The following is a 21,514-nucleotide window of genomic DNA, read 5'->3' as shown; positions in this document are numbered from 1 at the left end:
AAACATGACAAATAGAATATAAAATAGATGCATGCACCATACACATGCAAGTATGGGGTAAGTACCATAATAATTATAAGTTGAATATCAAATGCTTAGGTAAAATAATGCATCATTACAAATATGAAGTAATCATTATTAAAGCATCATTTGACATTGCTATGAAAGAAATCACATTTATTAACCATGAATCTTTAAAGCATTATTAATGCACCAATAACCATAATCATTAAACAACATATGAAATATAGTCAACTAAGTAATTCTTTATTGACATATCTCTAGTATAAATTATGAAATAATATCCTTGAAACTAACACATCTATGAAATGGACATAAAAGAGTTTGGTAAATATAATGGAAAAGTAAACTATGGATGGGCACTACAGTTGAACAACTCATTCAAAATGGTTACAAGGTGCTGATGGAAAATGACAAGTGTGCTATTCATGAGAAATATGAGAGTAAGAATATTCTAGCAGTAGTCCAAATGACAAGTAATTAGATGTTCCCTGGAGGATAGAGACTTGTTTCTCTACTCATATTTGTTGTTGCTCTTCCCAAGCATGTTCGTACAATGGTACATCAACAATCAACCTTAGAGAACAAGATTGAAGATCCCTTCAAGCTATGGCATCTCAAGTATGGACATCTTGGTTTCATTAGTTTAAATTTATTATCCAAGAAAAGAATGGTAGATGGTTTGTAAAACATTGTAGATTCATATGACAACTGTGAGGCTTCTGTTTTGGGTAAGCAACATAGGCTTCCCTTTAATTATGATAATTCTAGAAGGGTAAGGGCACCATTGGTGCATTTTGATTTAGTTGGCCCTATGAAAACCACTTCTATTGGTGGGAGTACTTATTTTATGACATTCATAACTGATTTTAGCTATAGGACATGGGTGTATTTTATGAAAAACAAATCTGAAGCATCTGATAAATTTTTTGATTTCAAAGCCCAAGTTGAAAAAGAATGTGGACATTATATAAAAGTCCTATAGTCAGAAAGAGGGGGGGAGTATACCTCCAATTTTTTTTGTAAATTTTTGTAGGAAAAAATGGCATCAAGAAGGAGCTTACAACTAGTTATAATCTATAGGAAAGTGGAGTGGCTGAGAGAATGAATAGGACCATTGTTGAGATGGAAAGAAGCATGATGAAAGCAAAGAGACTCCAAACTAAATATAGGGGAGACATTTTAGCAAGAACACTATATCTAATAAATGGGTGTCCAACAAAGGTAGTCCATGACAAGATTCCACTTGAGGCATAGGTAAGACATAGATGGACAGTTGAGCACTTGAGAGTATTTGGCTATACAACATATGCATGTAATGCCCTGCCAAGGGATCCAAAGAATTTCACTAAGTTTGCCAAATAAATTGTTTTTTAAAACATGAAAGTAAAACCATTCATAACATTTGCGGAAGCAATATCATCCAACTGAAAGTAATCATAACATGACATAATAGATTACATTATTTAAAGATCCCTTAACATTGTATTACATCTAATTTAACCAATCATCTAACATCACATCCTTATGAAATAACAATGATACATCCAATGTTCTTAAATAATATGCAAGTGTCCATTTTGTAATTACATTTTAGTTTAGCTTAATCATCCTCTGTACATGTTACAAGGTATGAAAGGCTTGAAAGAATAAACATCCATATAAATAAGGTACATCATCATCCAATATTAATCCATGATGCAATTAACATAAATGAAACCACATGTCATACATGATACATCATCACAAGAGATATAACATCCATCATAAAAGATAACCATATATCACAAACATAATAAACTAAGTGCACGGTTCCTCCTAACCGTTAATAACATCATTAGACCATCGTGGATCCTAGCCATCCCTCCGTGCGTAACATTCCAAAGCACCGAAGAGATCATCGGTATTATCATAGTAGAAATGTCACTCCTAAAACATTCTACTAATATGCAAAGTAAAGCATAGGATACCATCATCTAACGTATGCAAATCATCAATATAAGAAACATATCAGTAAATACATCCATCATAAGGTATGCCATCTATCATAATGCTCTAAGAACAAAATGAAGATAAATACCAACTAAGAATGCTTCAGCTACGGTGTCTTCGACAGATCTCAAATGATAAGAGTGGAAAATACACTACCACCCGACCACGTGGAACCTAAGTGGTCTACTCCCACTGTGCTGAGGAGATTATCTCAAGTCCCAAATAGGCTATCAAAACATATAGCACAAATCTCTATAAGTTCAGGAATCCTAAAAGTATACTACTCAAGGGTTCCATCACACAAAATCAACATCTAATTCCCAGAGGCACACAGTGACATGTAGGAAACCTACTCTGCAAGCAGGAAAGTGTCATCGCATTTATCATGTACAAATTACTCTAGCAGTTAGCTAAACTCCACGGGTCCATACTAATCTCATGCGGCCACTAGTATCCTCAACGGAATGCACGGTCGCAACCATGCATTCTCGCTACTCCCATCTTAGCTTGTACAAGCGTTCAAGGCATGGGCGAGAACCAATACAATTATTTTTTTAAGTTCAGTTAATCTCCATTTAGTGTGTAAATGTTATCACTTATTAACCAAACTTACAATGAGTTACCCTGGCAGCCACTTAGGGCCCCGCCCCCCATTGCAAGCCACTTCCCGACACTACAAGTAGATTACCTACCCTAAGCTCATGGAATCATAAATCACCATAGTCCTATACAAGAAACTGTAAAAATATCAAAAGATAATCCATAAAAAGAATCATCAAATATTCACAATATAAGCATCAAATATCCATAATAAGAATCATCAAATCTCCAAGATAAGAATCATCAAATCTTCATGAGCATCTGAAAAAACATCCATAGAAAATCATGACCACAACAGTTCTCTATTGGCAACTGAAGGCATCACTGATAATCATAAGTATCCATTGGTTCTCAATAACTAAAATATATCTCAAAATAAATTACCATATCCATTGGTTTTCAACAAGCAACTAAGAATATCTCAAAATCATACTGATCGAAGACTCCAAAATGGTTGAGTCAAACATGTCACAACATGACATCATCAAGAAACAAATCCACATTTCAGTCCCATCATGGCAACTAGAAAATAATCCAAAGATAATTGATCGATGACCCAAAAATGATTAGCTCAAGTGTCTCATATACATCTCAGCTTCACACATGGAGATTGATGAACAAATACAAATATTTCATAGAGCATACGATCACATTACCATGGTTGGGTTTATAAAGATTGAGACCAAATAAGATCAACATGCCATCATATCTCATAACCCTCAAGCCTCTGGTAACAACCTAGGACTAGTCAACACTAGTCAACCCAAAACAAGAAGCATAGAGAATACACGATGCAAACACATGTTTTGGTTTTGCTAAAATCTCATAGTTGAATAATGTGTGGAGTTTCAGTTTTCCATTTGCAAGTATATCTCAAGTATCTAAATTTCATCATTTGACCTACAAGTCAACCCATTTGTTCTCCGAAAGTATTATCCTAAGAATAACTTAAGGATAAATATTTACTCATTAAATCATTTTCTTTATTTGTTAAGATCCATATTACTAATTGAATAACTCTTCCTTAATGTTATTTCTACATTTCAACATAATCAAAGGATCATTATTCATTTATAAAAGAACCAATTATCAATCTTTAAATAAGAAGATTATAACTTTATTAAAATGATCAATTAAATCTATCAATTAACATAGGTACACCATCCATGACCTATTAACATTCTAATAATTTTTCAATTCAATATTACTAAAGTTTGAGCCTTTTAATTAATTCGTTATCATCGTTGACAACCATATAATATCTAAAGTCATTATTCAAGTCATGAGAGTACGACTTGTCAATTTTGATATACATACTTCACAACTTTTCTAGAGGAATCGATATTAGCATATCAATTAAAACTTTATTACATAACTTAATTATTAATTAAATCTAATTAACTCTAATTAATTTAATTAATAATTACATATCTATGACAACGCTCCAATTAATATCAGTTGACTAATAACTAACTAGAATTCTATAAGATAAAAGTCAACTATAATTTAGTACACAAATATTCATATTCATAGTTCAATAATAATAACTTGTTAATATTTAATAACAACCTATATTAGGAATCTATAATGACCACATTCATCACTCTGCAACAATGTTCCCATTTATATTTTAATAATAACAAGTTATAATAAATCTCCAATACCAAGTATTATTATCTCAAATAAGTTTTCCCTATGTACGTTGATTCAGTTAATTGATACTCCTCCAAATTATTAACCAATTCAATTTGATTAATATCGTTTACAGTACTTCAATTATTAACTAATCTCCTCTAGATTAATTATGATCGTATTAATTGATAACTATTTAAACTATTTAAACTATTATTTATTAATAGTTTGTTAGACCCAACAAACATTAATAAATAATAAACTCATCAAAAATATTATTAATCAATCTAGAGAACTTTACATAAGCTTCATTAGCTAACTCTTAATACCATTAAGGTATATCAATAATTTAGTTAATAATATATAACGTATTAATAATACCATAGTAATTCAAATTATAACAATGTTATAATAGTGACTCCATGTCAATTAAATCTTAATCCATTATCATTAAAGTCTCCTCATTTAAAAATGTAATATAAAATTACCATCTCTAAATTATTTAATATATATTAAATAGTATTTAATATACATTATAAAAAGTCCACTATATAAACTATATTAAAATCTCTTTTCTTTTAATTTTCTCTTATTTAAAAATCCATTTACTTAGATTGACTAATAATTAATTACACTTCTTCTACTATCAACTAATCTTAATTAAATTTGATTAAATTAGATTAGATAATAAACTATATAAAACTAATGCATATTAATAAGATTCTAATAAGGAAAGATTGCAATAATATATTTAATTCATTCCATGCTTTGATATATTATTTTTGTGAAGTTTAAGCATAAAGTACTCTTGGTTATGGGAAATGGAGAAATATTTATTTTTGAATAAAACAGTCTTAGTACGAGGGCCATATCTCCCTAATGAATCGTTGGATCGGGCTGAAATTGAAATATGTTGGAGAGGGTCAAGTTGCGCCAATTCTGAGCAGAGTGATCGAATAAATTTGATCACGATAAAAAATTATGAATGACTGAGTTCGGGTCTATCCAAGGGGCAGCGACAAGGCAGTTTATGATGAATTAAGAATTTCTCCTAAAAAGTAATTGTTCTCTAAATTTACTCATTCATCCATCTAATAAGTTTGTCTGTACGCATCTGAAAATATAATTTGATAGAAAGATTACATCTAACCATTCAAATTTTTAACTTAGAATTTCTATTTTAATTCCAAATTTTGTCTTTCTAATTTAATATAAATTTGAACCCAAACTCGATTCAGATCTAATTTCTTTCCTAAATTGGATCTAGGGTTTTCTAATAAGTTCTCTATTGATTTCTTCTCAACCAAATAGCATATCTAGATTCCAATTTCTAATTGTAGATCCAATCACAGAGAATATTCAAACACATATAGTAGAAACGATGAAGACAAGAAGAGAAAGAGTACAAAGAGAGTATGTGAATATCACGAGTGCACCTGGACATTGATGCTAAATTTTCCATGCCTCAGAAGTCCATAAAAAATTCTTTTATTCTCCATTATTTGCAATTCCTCCAAGATCCAAGCCAACCGAATCCTTCAAGTGATTAGAAGTGCTAGAAGAAGCATAGAAGCATGTAGAAAATATATGCGTATATGAACTTCTCCAATGCATGTAAGCTTTGAAGCTTCCATTTTAACTTGAAGCTTGTAGCTTGTAGCTTCCATTAAGCTTTTTCCTTGTAGCTTCCATTAAGCTTGTCCAAACACACTAGGAGAGCCTCTATTTAAAGGCCTCTAAGATGCATCTAGAGTGTCTCTAGAAGGAACTAGAAGATAAGCATGACAACTGAGCATGAGTCTACTCCAACCTTCTAGATGAGTCTTAAGGTTGTAGACACCATGTGCTCAAATAAAATGCTAACTCCTAAGTGTAGACAACTAGTGCATTCTTAGAGTGCAAACTCCAGTGTTGTCTACATGACAACGCTCGAAAATTTGCCAACTCCTATGTGAGCAAATATTAATATAATATTTAATTTACTCTTTCCAATTTAATTTGTTTATTTACTAAATCTCATGCACTAAATTTAATAATTCCACTTATTTAAAAGTAAATATATTTATATTTTAGTCACATGAAATCTAGAATCTTTTAATAATTTAAAATATATTTTTCACTTTTAAATTTCATTTTCCAAAACTTAATTTGCTAAAATATTTATTAGCTTTAATAATAATATTATTTAGTCATTTATTTAAAAATGAGCTCCAAATATATTATTATTAAAATAAATATTGTCACATTCCAAATTTAAACTTTAAACTTTTTATTTTCAAATTTAATTATTTTATTTAATTAATTTTTTAATTAATTAAATAAAATAAATATTAGGATACCATATTAATTTTTCATTTAATTAAACCATTAATTAAATCTTTTAATTAGGTTTAATTAATAGAAAATACATCAAAGACTCATAAGATAAAAATATGAAAACCCATTATAGCCAAAATACATACAAAATCAAACAAAGGGTTTAAATCATGAATTACATCATCTGACACATTCAGAGGGTATTCAACTCAGATACTTGTCCTAATTTTTCAATTAGGACAAATGGCTTAAAGGGTTGGAATTTGGACTTGAGAATTTATCTCCCCTCTCTTATCATTGAGATAATGTGATAGGGTACACTCATCCTGACAATTTAGGGAAGTCGATACCCAGTACCTGTAACCTGCATAAAAATCATGCATGTACAAACACAATATATACTAAACTAAATAGGCAAAGGCAAGAAGTGGTGCATCGTGTAGATTTTGACTAGCAGGTGACTACGACTCCCTTCCTTAACCACATCAGACACGCCATACAAAAGCAAACACGCACACCATACACATGCAAGTATGGGGTAAATATCCAATAGAAAACACATATGATAATAAATCATCTTACTAATCATCATTAATAACTGAAAGCAATGTAATAATCATCATCAATAATTGTGAACACTAAAAATAATCATCATACGTACATGAAATGTAGAGTCTAAGTAATCTCATCACATAATAAACTGAATCCATAGCACAATATCTGATAATCTCAAAATAATGATGTTAACCATCAACATAAAATTAGCTCTATAAGAGTTCAGCAATGATAACAAAATGCGAACTAGGGGCAAGCACTACAATGCACATATGCCATAAGAGAAAATGAAAAAAATTGGATGACAAAGCTATGAAGTGTATCTTTATAGGATAGAATTTGGAATCAAAGGCTTATAGATTGTATAATCCAATCAGCAAGAAGATCACCATTTCAAGAGATGTGGAGCTTCTTAAAAATAAGTCATGGGATGGATCAGTGGATGAATCTTCAAGCAGTTCAAGTAAAGTTTTGACTATTGATGAAGAAGTTGAAATTGGTTATCAACAATAAGAAGGAGCAACATATATAGATAGCAATAGACAGGGGAAAAAAGGATAGCAACCTCAAACATGAAGAAAATCAATTCCTAGAAGTTCTAAACAATGCTAGATTGATATGCAAAATAGTAGCAACAACAGTACTATAAATTAGTATCCCACTCTCACCCCCTATTGACAAGAAAACTAAGAGTCTAAGGGAGATATACCAAGATGAAATGTATGATGAAGACTATGATGAGAGTGTTAATTTTGCATTATTTTCTCATAGTGATCCAATCTATTATGAATAGGCCATGAAAGAATAGAAATGGTGTAATACCATGGATGAGGAAATAGATGCTATAGAGAGAAATGAAACATGAGAGTTAAATAATTTGCCTCCTTAGAAAAAAGTGATTGGAGTTAAATCGGTCTATAAGACCAAGTGCAATGCTAATGGAAAAAGAGATAGGCATAAAGCATGATTAGTAGTCAAGGGTTACAAACAATAGTATGATAGAGATTATGATGAGACTTATGCCCCAGTTGCAAAAATGGAAACCATGCATGTTGTCATAGAAATTGTATCCTAGCGCAAATGGAAGGTATATCCAATGGATTTGAAGTGAGTCATCTTGAATGGTGTGTTGAAAGAAGAGGTGTATGTGGAGTAGCCTCTTGGTTATGAAGTTTCACATGAGGAACACAAGATGTATAGGTCAAAGAGAGCTCTATATGGGCTCAAGCAAGCTACACAAGCATGGTACATCATGATTGAATCTTATTTGATGAGTAATGACTTTAGCAAAAGTGATGGTGAGCCCACTCTTTATATCAAGGCAACAAATGGTAAGATTTTGATTATTTTCTTGAAAGTAGATGACTTAATCTTCACTGAAAATGATAATTTCCTAATTGGTGAATTTTAAGAGGTCATGAAGAATGAACTTGAGATGACAGACTTAGGTCTCTTGAAGTACTTTCTAGGCATAGAAGTAAAACAAATACATGATGACATCTTTATCTCTCAAGAAAAATATGTAAATTAAATCATGGAGAGATTCAAAATGCAAAGTAGTAAGGCAACCACAACACCAATAGTAGTAACTCTAAAGTTGAGCAAGCAAGATTGCAGGAGAAATGTGAATCTAACTTTATACAAAAGCATTGTTGGAAGCTTGATGTATTTGACAACAACTCGACCTGATATGATGCATACAATAAGTTTTATTTCCAGATTCATGGAAACTCTGGAGGATTCCCATTGGTAAGCAAGAAAGAAGATCCTAAGGTATGTGAATGGTACCAAGGGATTTGACATTTTTTATACTAGTGATAATGATTTTCAGCTGATTGGTTACTATTTTCATGAAAGGTTGCACCCTTATCCAAAGTCTTACCTGAGGATAACTTCTTGAAATATGGAAACAACCTCCAAGCTGTAGGACTTGAAATATGAGGTTGAGTCTCCAGAGAAGACCGACTTCCTCTACTATTAGGATGCACTTAAATTATTCTTGAAGAGAAAATGGAGAAGGAATACATGAAAGTAACTACCTAATCTATTCTAATGAGGTGATGCACCAAAATAGGGTGTTCAGACCAGTCTTTGCCCATACATACATAATACTATTATTATGACAATCCAAATATATATGAATTCAAACATTCTTTAATCTGTAAACTACATAAAAACCAGAAAACACATGAGTAATGACATGAGGAAAATTGCTTCACTTCTTATCATTCACAGGCCAAAGAGATATAGAAAATGCAGATTACAGATATTCATAGTATGTTAAAGAGAGGCAGATAAGCTTGCATAGTATGATGACAGTTGAAAGAGATAACACTGAAAGTGATATAATTCAAAGGCAAAGAGGGAGTTTTATAGTAGCATGTCAAGGCAATACTAGGGAAAATAGAGAAGATCTGACCCTAAGAAAGAGTACAATGTTTTTCTTTATAGTGCTAGCATAACTTGGATAACTTCTCTCATACAATAAAATCAACTATTACCATCAAACCTTCAGAGAATAGTCACTCTAAAACTAAAAGGTCTATTTATTGCATAAATGCACACATGAGAGGATCACTTTTCCACCAAAAAAATCTCTAAGGGGTTAGGAGTGATGATCATTTAATCTCTGATTAAATAAATGGATCAGCAAACAACGGTGGAGTATATCTTTGCATTTATCAAGTCTAGGGATCAATGAAAGTGGTTACAGAGGATCAAAAAGATCATATTCATCATTCAAGGAACTGCTTCCACTACCACCAACCTCCAAATCGATCGTGACTTTTGGTAAAATAAGGTTTAACTATCAAGTCTTGCTATGTGGACCAAACATTTCTTACCATTATGCCACTCTATCAACGGTTCAATATTTATGCCTTGTGTTTGACCATTTTGATCGTAGCCTCACCACCACCTTTCTTTAATAAATGTTACTACATGGGAAACCACAATCCACTAATCATCGCTGCCTCACAACTTGCTCTTAAAATTCCTTACTAATTGCTATGACATTGTGAAGGTTGAGGTCGGACCATATCTACACCATTGCCATCTTGACCCAACATTCCCTTTCAACCTTGGCGATAAAGTGAAATAAGGGGGACCGCTACTTCGTAACTCAAACCTTAACTATTTCTTGACTCACGATGATCATGCATTGGTCGTAGATCTAGATTATCTAACGATGTAAGATATGTCTTTGAAGCACTTAAGATCTACCTTTTTTGCACCATCACAACTTAAACCATAGCATGTCAATATAACCATGTGATTAGGGGAAAATGAAGCAAAGCACACCTTCGCCACCTTGACCTTGGTTGATGCTCAACAAAATGCGATTGTGCGAATCGCACGGTCATGATTTAAAACATCCCAAGACATAATATAAAATATAGCCAATGCTTAATTCAAAACCTTAGGCGACCGTTGGATGAATTATCATTTAAATTTGATTTTTTGGTGGGAGGGTATTTTGGTTAACATTTTGGTGACTCAGAGGGGATGCAAACCTGCTTAGCACATGACCGATGACCATCAAAGATCCATTGGGCTATGGAGTTCCTGAAACCATAAAACTCATCAAATCTATCATTTCTATTGCATTCTGAGCCATAACATGCCTTCTTCCTCTGTTAACTTGCAACAACATAGAACCAAAACCCTCTATTTACAAAACAAAACATGTGCTTGCGCACTTCTTGGAAAACATGAAAGAATAGGAAAATAAAACTACTCTGACTATGTACATGAATATTAATTTCCATTAGAAATAGGGCTTAAGATATATTCCATTGACTGAAATAGGCAAAATTTCACCATTAGGCCTACTCAGCTAAAAACCATTGGCTTGCTTACAACCAATGATCACATAGGGGTCACTCCATAAAACTTCAAATTTTGAATATCTCCCTGCCTTTGCTCTGTCTGCATCCCATTTCAACACAAGAGCACCGCCCCTAAAACTTCTGGCCTTAGCCTTCTTATCAAACCTTAGCCTTCTTATCAAAGCTCATTTTCATCTATTGTTGATGTATCCCTAAGGTTTGTAATGCTTGACCTCTTTTTTCCTCTAGCTCCATCAAATCTTCCATTCTTACAAACATAACATAATTTTCAATTAATTCTAGCTGATGAGCCAACTCAAGGGTAGGAAGCTCCAATGAGATAGGAAGCCTAGCTTCCCTATTGTATACCAACATGAAGGGAAAATTTCCTATCACTCTTTTGGGTGTTATTCTATCAGCCCATAGGCCTATTTCAATCTCTGGTGCCAACACCTCTAACTACCTTCAATATTCCTTTTGATGATCCTGATCAAATTCTTATTGGATGACTCAGCGAAGCCATTACCCTGAGGATAATAATTAGAGGATGTGCTCAAGTAAATACTGCAATCAAGTGCCCATGTACAAATCTGATCTCCTCCTATGAATTCCTTAGCATTATTTGAAATAATAGTTGAAGGGGCACCTAATAAACCTTCTCACAAAATTTATTCTACCAAAAAAACTTTGCAGACCTTTCTTGTGACTAGGGAGAGAAAGGGAAAGTATTTCCTTAGTTCTTTCTAAATCAATAGTTTGACCCTCCTTAGATACAATATGTCCTAATAACTTCCCTTGATTAGTGGTGAAGACACACTTGAGATACTTCATATTCTTCTCTACATCTTGTAAACACTTGTCTGAGATGACCAAAATGTTCTACTACATCTTTAGAATATGTTGTGGTATCATCAAGGTAAACCAACACAAATTTTTCAATCATATTTTTGAAGGCCATCTCTCCATTTCCTTTTGAAATGTGGACCTGCATTTGTTAGTCCAAAAGGCATCTTTCTATAGGCATAGGTACCCCATTTGGTAGTGAAAGCAATTTTGTATCTTTCAACTTCCTTAACTAACACCTGATTATAACCTGGGCATCCATCTAAGAAGGAGAATCTCTTTGAACCACTGATTTTGGATAACATTTTCTCCATGGAAGGGAGAGGATGATGATCTTTGAGGGAGGCTTGGTTAAGATCACTAAATTCTACACACAATCTAATTTCTCTATTCTTTTTCCTAACAGGGACAAGGTTTGCCACCCAAGTGGAGTGCTTGATAGGAAAAATGATATTAGGAAAAATGATATTGGCTTCAATCAATTTGGATATCTAATTTCTCATTAGTGGCTCAATCTTGGGATTTACTAGTCTTTATTTTTGCCTAATAGGCTTGACATTACCCACCAAATCTATAGTATGTTAAAAAAAACTAGGGTTAAACTCCCTTAAGTCATCATATGTCCAACCAAATATATCATTAAATTCTTGACACAGATGGACACAAATTTCTTGCTCAACTTCAGAACATACCTTTCCCATGTTAAGTGTCCTTCCATCAATAATTGTAATTGGCACATGATCTCCTTTGTTTGCTACAATGTCCATGCTTCTTTCCCTCATTTGGTCGTCAGGATTGAAGACACTCTCTAAGTTAATAAGACCCTTAGATAAATTATTGGAGCTAAGGTTGATGATTTGATCACCATATTGGCCATTTAATCTCAACTGATTTCTATCTAAGAACTCTACCTCATTCTATAAGAAACTCATAATTTGTGCATTAGATTCAAAGACCTGCCACTTGATATCATTATCAGGAATGACTAATCTAACCACCATTTTAATCTTGTTAGTGTAAATAATTAATTATTATTACACTTCACTTATGTTTACTTATGAATATGTATAGTCATATGAGTTGTCTTGGTGACAACAAAGGAGTTAACAACTTATTTAAGCACATGGTGTCTACAACATCTCTTTATGAGATACACCTATGTAAACTTATCCTCTCATCATTGCACAAACTCCTATGCTCAATGGAGGATAATCTATCATTGGTGGACATGCGCTAAGTTGTAATCCTTACTCTTGTGTGACTTCTAGTCATTCTAGATGCCTTTGTATACAAACACTTCTAGTGTATAATCATCTAATATCTTGTATCCAATTATCTCATATCCATTCTCATTTGATCATCATTTGTCTCTTTTGTGCTATCTATTGAGCTTTTTGATCTTGGAGTTGAATTATTGTCTTGGGAAAATTCTTACATGGTATCAGAGCCATATGAGTTTTATTGCATAGCCATTGAAGAGATTTTTTTGCAGGTCAAGATTGGAGCTTGTTGGTAAAAATTAGATATTGACATCACATTCAGAAGGTCAAAAAACCCCCAAATTGACTTTTGTTTCATCAAAATCAGATATTTGAGGTGAAATCTAGAGTCATTTGATATTTGGAGGTGCGATGGCAACGATCCCTTCAATATCCACTAAAGAAATTTCATTGTTAGAGGCATCTCATGAGGCAAAACACAACATGTTTTAATACAAAAACATCAACCTTTCTCCATTTATATATCCTGATTTCTATATTTGATTCCTTTATTCATAATTTTTAGTCCTCAATGTTTCTTTTCAAACCCTTTGGTGAAATTTTTTTAAATTAGGAATCCTAAAACATATCCAAATATGAGACAAAAAAAATAAATCCATTGAAAGTTATAGTCTCTATACTTAGACTCCTTTTCTCTATCATAAACTAGAAATAAAACTGGTAACCCTTTCCAGGGCATCAAATAACTTTCTCAAAAAGCCTCCAAATGAAGCAAAACCAATTTTCAATCACCCTTATATGAGTCTAGTTTCTGAATCTATAAGGCATTAATTTTTTTCAATTCATAAATCATTCTATAAGATTAAATCTTTGTCTGCAACACAATTGAAGGCATTTCAAAACCAATTTTCCCTCAAATCTTCATAACTTTCACAATTCTAAATGAAAATGATTCAAACCAATTGGAAATGAAAGATAATTAATATATCATTCCAATGAATATTATTAGAGGTTCCGAGTTTCCAAAATATGTCTATACGACACACTACAACATGACTGTATTCAGAGAATCTTAAATTTGCAAATACCCACTTTCACCAAAATGCTCATAACTTATTCATTTCTTTATAAAATTGAACCAAAAAAAAAGCATGAGAAGAAGGATTAATAATTCTATCTATTCGTTACTATATTATATGGTTTCCAATTCATAAAGGGCTGTACAAGGCTCAGAAACAACAACAAAATTGAAACACCAATTAAAACAACAATAATAGAATGCACCAAAAAGTATTTCCTCTTCTCCAATATTGATTTGGTTCGACCATACAATGGTATTTATATCCATTTGATAGTTAGAAATCTTCCTAACTACTCCCAAGACCAACCATATACCTTTTTACATAATTTTTGTATTGTTAACAACTTTCTCAATGTTGCATTTTACAACTTTTTATGCAACTTTTACATCTTTGACAAAATGGCTTCATAGCCTTTACAACTTGACCGAAATACAATATAAATGACTAAAATGGATTTAAATATCTCAAATAAGGAATCTTAATTTTCTCATGTTCTTGTACTTTATGTGCTCCTGCACCATACTCCAAACCTTGAAAAGTTTCCAAGTCTCTTGGAAACATGGAACCAATAACCTGCAAAAAAAAAAAGAAATTAGACAAAAAATCTTTACATTTTTCTTCACTCAACTTATTTTCTTCTTTATACCTCTATGACCATCATATCTTCCTTTAAGGACACAAGACTGCCATCAAAATCACCTCAAATAATTGTAGAGGTGATTTTCAAAAGTATCTCTCTCATATAGACTCATTTTTCGTACAATATTTTTAATTTTTTTTTTTCTTATTTTGGGGTATAATTTTGTGATCTACACATTGGTACAAGATGTTTGAGATCTCTATTCCTAAATTTTTCTACAAATCACAAATCTCAATTTTTGCAACTTCAAAAGCTTAGTTCGAGCTCATCTGGTGTCATATCCTCATTTTAAGATAGAATTTTAATAATAATTAGATAATATAATATTACGAAATAAATGATAAAGTTATATAAAAACTAAACCTAAAATATAAAATAATAAAATAATAATTATTTAATCTATATTATTAATAAAAATAAATTTAGTGTGATATTTTAAATAATAAAAATATTAATAAAATTTCAATGAGTAAAGATAGAAATAAAATTAAATATAAGACAGAATATTGTAGAAAGTATGTTAACTTTCTAAATAGAACTAACTAATAATAAAAAAAAATACAAATAACTAAGTAAATAAATAATATAACATAGAATAATATAAATGAACTAAATCTAATGAAAAGTTAAAAGATGTTTAACAAATAGACATGATTCCTAAAAATTAAGATATAAAAGGGAGGAGATTTTATTTCAGAGAGGAGAAAAAAAATGAAGAGAAGAGGGAGGAGTTCAAAAAAGAAAAATGGACTTGAGGAAAGTAATATGAAAAAAATAAGAAAGTGACTTTTTGAAAAGGTATCAATAATATTGAAAGGATGTGAACCTTTGAAAGGGTCATAATTATGAACAGTTGTGACTATTCAAAAAATCTTGTGATTATAAAGTATTGAGATTCTTCCAAAGGATTTTAGTTGTGAAGTGTTGTGACTTTTCGAAAGGACTATAACTATGAAGTGTTGTGACTTTTCAAAGGATTTGTATTATGAAAGGTTGTGACTCTTGGAAAAGAAGAAGGTAAGAAAGGTATGTTTGTGGATTATATTTGTTTAATTATATTTATGTGTTTATTTATATTAATGAATCATACTTGTGGATAATATTGTGTTAACCTATGAGGTTATTATTATGGATACTAATGAAACTTGAAGCATGGAGCATGTGAGATATTTATGATTTTCATTATTTGCCATGGCCAATAATCAACATACTAGAATTTTTTGATGTTGTCAAACATATGCATGTCATTGGCCTTGGATAGAGGATGTCCATTCAAGAAGACTCTTAAGGGGTGCTCTCCTGGGATGATGGCGAAGTAACAATGAGTTATGAAGCCCGATCTGGAGATGTCCTTAAGATTGGGATGCACTTAGAGGGTAGAATAATATAGTAAATTTTATTATTATTGTGATTCTAGTGTTTATTCTTGTAGGTATTAATTTTTCTTAACTAACCTTATTGGTGGGGACATTATAGTGGTATCAGAGCATGATCTTGCCATCCTATAGGGTTAAGGAGGATCTAGAAAAATAATTTATAGGAAAGACTAATGTAGAAAGTTTATAAATATTAGAAATGTTTCAAACATATCCATGATAGAAACCTAATAATTTGGACTAAAAGAAATACACATTTCAACTCAACAAAATAAATTATCTAATTGCTTGAGGACAAGCAATTTAAGAAAGGGCAAATTGTCATATCCTCATTTTAAGATAGAATTTTAATAATAATTAGATAATATAATATTACCAAATAAATAATAAAGTTATATAAAAATTAATACTAAAATATAAAACAAGGAAATAATAATTATTTAATCTATATTATAAATAAAATAATATTTAGTGTGATATTTTAAATAATAAAAATAATAATAAAATTTCAATGAGCAAAGATAGAAATAAAATTAAATACAAGAGACAATATTGTAGAAAGTATGTCAACTTTCTAAATAGAACTTAATAATAAATAAAATAAATACAAATAAGTAAGTAAATAAATAATATAACATAGAATAATAAAAATGAACTAAATCTAATGAAAAGTTAAGAGATGTTTAACAAATAGACATGACTCCTAAAAATTAAGATATAAAAGAGAGGATATTTTATTTTAGAGAGGAGAAAAAAAAGGAAGAGAAGAGGGGAGGAGTTCAAAAAGGAAAAATGGACTTGAGAAAAATAATATGAAGAAAATAAGGAAGTGACTTTTTGAAAAGGTATCAATGATATTGAAATGATGTGAACCTTTGAAAGGGTCATAATTATGAATAGTTGTGACTATTCAAAAAATATTGTAATTATAAAGTATTGAAATTTTTTCAAAAAATTTTAGTGATAAAGTGTTGTGACTTTTCGAAAGGATTATAACTATGAAGTGTTGTGACTTTTCAAAAGATTTTTATTATGAAAGGTTGTGACACTTGAAAAAAAAGAATGTAAGAAAGGTATGTTTATGGATTATATTTGTTTAATTATGTTTATGTGTTTATTTATATTAATGAATCATACTTGTGGATAATATTGTGTTAAACTATGAGGTTATTACTATGGATACTAATGAAACTCTAAGCATGGATCATGTGAGATATTTAAGATTTCCATTGTCTGTCATGGCTGAGAGTCGATATCGAAGCACAGAGCATGCGAGATATTTATGATCTCCATTGTCTGCCATGGCCGATAATCAACATACTAGAATATTTTGATGTTATCAAACATATGCATACGTCGTTGGCGTTAGATAGAGGATGCCCATCCAAGAAGAATCTTAATGGGTGCACTCTCAGGATGACAACGAAGTAACTATGAGTTATGAAGCCTGATCTGGGATGTCTTTAAGATTGGGATTAACCTAGAGGGTAAAATAATATAGTTAGTTTTATTATTATTGTGATTCTAACATTTATTCTTGCAAGTATTACTTGTCCTTAACTAAACTTATTAGTGGGGACATTATAGTGGTATCAGAGCATGATCTTGCCAATCTGTAGGGGTAAAGAGGATTTAAAAAAGAATTTATATGAAAGACTAATGTAGAAAGTTAATAAATATTAGAAAGGATCCAAACATATCCATGATAGAAACCTAATAATTTGGACTAAAAGAAATATATATTTCAACTCAACAAAAGAAATTATCTAATTGCTTGAGGACAAGCAATTTAAGAAAGGGAAAACTGTCATATCCTCATTTTTAGATAGAATTTTAATACGAATTTTAATAATAATTAGATAATATAATATTACTAAATAAATAATAAAGTTATATAAAAACTAATACTAAAATATAAAACAAGGAAATAAGAATTATTTAATCTATATTATTAATAAAATAATATTTAGTGTGATATTTTAAATAATAAAAATAATAATAAAATTTCAATGAGTAAAGATAGAAATAAAATTAAATACAAGAGACAATATTGTAGAAAGTATGTCAACTTTCTAAATAGAACTTAATAATAAATAAAATAAACACAAATAAGTAAGTAAATAAATAATATAAAATAAAATAATATAAATAAACTAAATCTAATCAAAAGTTGACAGATGTTTAATAAATAGACATGACTCCTAAAAATTAAGATATAAAAAGGAGGAGATTTTATTTTAGAGAGGAGAAAAAAAAGGAAGATAAGAGTGGAGGAGTTCAAAAATGAAAAATGGAAGAGGAAAGTAATATAAAGAAAATAAGGAAGTGACTCTTTGAAAGGTATCAATGATATTGAAAGGATGTGAACCTCTGAAAGGGTCTTAATTATGAACAGTTGTGACTATTCAAAAAATATTGTAATTATAAAGTATTGAAATTTTTTCAAAGGATTTTAGTTATGAAGTGTTGTGACTTTTCCAAAGGATTATAACTATGAAGTGTCGTGACTTTTCAAAGGATTTGTATTATGAAAGGTTGCGACTCTTGGAAAAAAAGAAGGTAAGAAAGGTATGTTTATAGATTATATTAGTTTAATTATGTTTATGTGTTTATTTATATTAATGAATAATACTTATGGATAATATTGTATTAACCTATGAGGTTATTAGTATGGATACTAATGAAACTCGAAGCATGGATCATGCGAGATATTTAAGATCTCCATTGTCTGTCGTGGCTGAGAGTTGATATCGAAGCATGGAGCATGTGAGATATTTATGATCTCCATTGTCTGCCATGGTCGATAATTGACATACCAAAATATTTTGATGTTGTCAAACATATGCATATGTTGTTGGCCTTGGATAGAGGATGCCCATCCAACAAAAATCTTAAGGGGTGCACTCCTGGGATGATGACAAAGTAAGTATGAGTTATGAAGTTCGATTTGGAGATGTCCTTAAGATTGGGATTAATTTAGAGGGTAGAATAATATAGTTAGTTTTATTATTATTATGATTCTAATGTTTATTCTTGTAGGTATTATTTGTCCTTAACTAACCTTATTAGTGGGGACATTACATCTAGACACATATTCAAGGGCTATTTTTTTTGAAAGTGCATGATTTTTTGTCTACTTTCCAGATCTGGCATTAGTTTGGAGTAATTATGAGTAGATATAGTACTTTCAAATTTTGGTCTCATTTTGGCCTGTCTACACTTGTAATTAAATTAGATTCTTGAGAGGTCTTGTGCCTTATCTTGTTAAGTCTGATATAGCTTCATATTTGTTGTTGTAACCATCAAAATTAGAAGTCCACTTATACCCTGAATTAGCAACTGGCCATTGTAATCGTACTAAATATAAAGTGTCAAATCATGCATTAGGGGGGTTTTTTTAATTTTTTTTTTAGCATTTTGGGGGTGCATACATTATTTCATACATGGAATCATGTCACAAGTGTCAGTTTGGTTTAAGATTTAAATTAACAAAAAGGAACTATTGAAAATGGAGTGCTTTGATGATTGATCATTTAAGAGAACATAAGGAAGTATTTCCTTATCTATGTTCCAAAGAACTACCTTCTTCTATTGATCAGATGGTTCTTAGAATGATTTTTCAAGCTATTTTTATAAATATCAGTATGGATTGTTTTGTTGTCCTTAGAAAGACAAGTAGTCCTTATGAACTTTGGATGTTTCTTTGGAAAGCATATGGAGATCTACAAGTCCTTCCATTCCCAGAGGACATTCTCCCTCCAGTCACTTCAGTTATGGTACCTACAACTCTAGTTGAGATCATACCTCCTGATGCTCCTATTGCTTCTACTGATCTAGTTCCAGCCACAGATGCTCCTAATTCAGTGCAATAGGAAACACCATGTTTTCCTATTTCAACTTCATAGTATGAATTCCTTCCAGAAATTGTAGTATTTTTTGTGGAGTTTTACATTATTGATGACATCCATCTTCTCTTTGTTGAGGAGAATTCTTCTTCATTTATTGTGAGGGAACACTCTAACCCTCAACCACTTGATTTTTCTTTTGAGACTGACATGATTGTGGACACTTCTTTTCAATAGTTCAAGGAGGACTCTTTTACTTCAAAGGAGACATATCAGTCTTTGGAGATTATATTCCAGTTTCTTCAGACATCATATTTTTTGAGGATTCTTCCTACTAGTTAGGGAGCATTCTCTACTACACCTATGGCACCACTTCTTCCTACAAGTAGGAACATCATTCAGTTTTCATGGTGCATCTTCTTCAGTCATCAAGAAGCTTCTTTCATGGGTGTGCATTCATCATTGAGGGGAGGCTACATTACTTCTCTTCCCATATCTTCCTATAAGGATGATTCTTTATCTTTGGAGTTTGATTCACTTTCATACATGGGCATGTTACCTTGCTTGCCACCTTCTTTTGGGCATCTGCCAGATTGGCTTGTGACATCTACATTCATCAAGGGCATCATCCATAGCATACTACATATGGATTCCTCATCCATCTTCCTATCCAAAATGGGAAGTATACTTGCACCTATACTTGGTGTATCTTCTTCCTAAAGGAAGAAATGTCATTTGTAGGCATTGGATACTTTTTTATCTTCATGACATCCTTGCAGGAGATTATTCAATATGAGGGGATACCATAATTTATTTTTTCTGATGGGGGATATATGCTTAAACATGCATGATGTATGTCATACTAGGGGGGTCTTGATTACTCCATCCTTGCTTGCATCTTGTACTTCTTCATCTCTCTTTTTTGAGGAGGTTTTTCCCATGAGGTTTTCTTTCTTTCTCCATTTTCAGAGAGATTGGATTGCATAGCATTGCATTTGTACATGGCTACCTAACATGGCCTAGTACCTGGGACCCACATTGCATCTTACATTTAGCTTTGTGAGCTTAAATGCATTCCCCTAAGTTGCACTTAAGGGGGGCGGGGGGGGGGGGGGGGGGGGTGGTATTAGTGTAAGTAATTAATTATTATAACACTTTACTTAAGTTTACTTAGGAATATGCATAGTCATGAGTTGTCTTGGTGCCAACATAGGAGTTAGCAACTTATTTGAGCACATGGTGTCTACAACATCTCTTTATGAGATACACCTATGTAAACTTATTCTCTCATCATTGCACAAACTCCTATGCTCAATGGAGGATAATCCACCTTTGGTGGACATGTGCTAAGTTGTAATCCTTATCTCTTGTGTGACTTCTAGTCATTCTAGATGCCTTTATATACAAGCACTTCTAGTGTATAATTATCTGATATCTGATATCCAATAATTCAATTATCTTATATCCATTCTGATTTGATCATTATTTGTCTCTTTTGTGCTATCTATTGAGCTTCTTAATCTTGGAGTTGAATTATTGCCTTAGGAAAATTCTTACATGGTATC

The sequence above is a fragment of the Cupressus sempervirens genome, chromosome 8, assembly GCF_028749045.1.
Source record: "Cupressus sempervirens isolate cs-2001-9-10 chromosome 8, ASM2874904v1, whole genome shotgun sequence".
NCBI lineage: Eukaryota > Viridiplantae > Streptophyta > Pinopsida > Cupressales > Cupressaceae > Cupressus > Cupressus sempervirens.
The sequence above is the reverse complement of the archived record's forward strand: the minus strand, read 5'-3'. Positions refer to the sequence as shown.